The sequence below is a fragment of the Halichoerus grypus genome, chromosome 7, assembly GCF_964656455.1.
Source record: "Halichoerus grypus chromosome 7, mHalGry1.hap1.1, whole genome shotgun sequence".
In the NCBI taxonomy this organism is placed as follows: Eukaryota; Metazoa; Chordata; class Mammalia; order Carnivora; family Phocidae; genus Halichoerus; species Halichoerus grypus.
The window spans coordinates 152,627,286-152,629,293 of record NC_135718.1 but is presented as its reverse complement, the minus strand read 5'-3'; positions in this window follow the sequence as shown (position 1 = coordinate 152,629,293).

The window sequence follows — 2,008 nt, the reverse complement described above, 5'->3', positions numbered from 1 at the left end:
TTGCCGTACAATAAGACATAATTTATCTAGGAACCATTTCAAGTGTTTCAGTTGAGATACAAACCCTACCCCCTCCATCCTTCAGTATAGGGCTGGGTAAAAAGGCCTGTGAAGTCAACCACATAGTGCTCCACCTTCTATACTATCTAGGAGGAATCTTGATTAAATTCCATATATAGCTGTGTAGACTGACTCTCTCAGCCTTTTGAATTGCATCACTAAGAATGGAGGTTTAGACTCTCATCTCCATTTTTATCCTGTTATTTGGATAAAGCCAGATGGTGGAGAAAGAAATCTAACACAAAGAGTGAAGCTAGGTCAAATTAAAGAGAGAAAGAGGAAAATACTTATTCAATAAACCTTCATTCACTCAACAAATAGTTATTGAATGTCTATTATGTATCAGGCAATATCCTAGAGATGGGGTTATACATTTAGCAAAATAGGGAGAAAGATCCCCATGGAGTAGAAAACAGATATGTAGAGGAAGAAATAATCATAACTGCACATAAGTTGTGAGACATGTTAAAGAGAAGTAAATTATGGATGAGGACACTTCTCAGAGATTGACCTGTGATTCAAGACTCCTGAATTGAGCCATATCTGATCAGATTTGTCCTGAACTTCCCAGTTGTTTAAGCTAACCGAGTCCCTTTTCTTATGCTAAATTGCACTGTATTTCTTTCACTTGAAAACCGAAGGTGCTAACATAACACAGTCATCTTTTGATAATGTAATTTTAACCAGTAGAATATCTATATATCTTATATAGGTAGATCATACAGATGCATCAGGTAGAGAGATACATGGTAGACAGATAGATAGATGATAGACAGATAGATAGATAATTATAAGGATTTGGCTCAAGCAAGCATGGAGGCTAACAAGCCCCAAGATCTTCAGCTGGCAGATTGGAAATCCAGGAGAACCAATGGTATAACCCCAGTACAAGACTGAACACCTGAGAACCAGAAGAGCCAGTGTGTAAGTTCCAGTCCATGTGCAGATGCTAGGGCAGGAGAAGACAAACGTCCTAGCTCCAAGACAGGCTGAGAGAGAGAAACCTGTGCAACTCTGCCTTTTTGTTCTATTCAGATCTTCATCCGATTGGATGAGGCCCACCCACATAGGGGAATGCAATCTGCTTTTCTCAGTCTATTAATTCAAATATTAAGCTCATCCAGAAAACCCTCACAGACACACCCAGAATAATGTACAACCAAATACCTGGGCATTACATGGCCCAGTCAAGTTTATATGAAAAAAAATTAACCATCATATCTTGTTAGTTTTTATGTTAAATAGTAGTTTTAAGTTTAAGTATCTTCTAACAGCCACTTTCATTATATCAAACACAGAAATTTCTTTTTCAGCTCAAAACTGTTTATATTTTATGTATTAGAAATTTTTGTTTTCATTTTTCTTCTCAGGGATTCCATTTTAAAAAATATTTTAAATTGTACCTCTGATATATACTACCTTATTTTTCTTCACCTAATATATATTTTTTTACTTCAATATCATGCAATATTGTTTATTTTTTCTTCTCTTCCTCACTCTCTGGGGCAGAGAGAGGAGCAATGGAAACGAAGATTCAGGAGAGCTCTCATCTTATAGAATCCTAGAAAATGTAAATATAGAAAGTAGAATTAGTTTCCTATAGCAGTTGCTGGAAAATATAACTAGAACCTATGCTTCATATGTTCACATTGTTCATACTTGGGAGTGGTGCCTAATTATAATGTCTACTGGGCAAGAAAGCCGCCCTTACAGCTGTGTGGACCTGCTGCTTTGGGGATGACACATAGTATTTACAAACAAAACTTTACTCAAGACAAAGTGTCTCAATTTGAGTTTGGCTTACATACTTTTCTCTGAATGTGGGATTAAAGCATGTCCAGGGCTATTTCTTTGCTTGCACGCATGGACTATATTGAAATATTTGAGATGGAATTATGTTTCATCTAAGTTTACTGGAAACCTGAGTTTAAACTCTAATAAAAAAAGA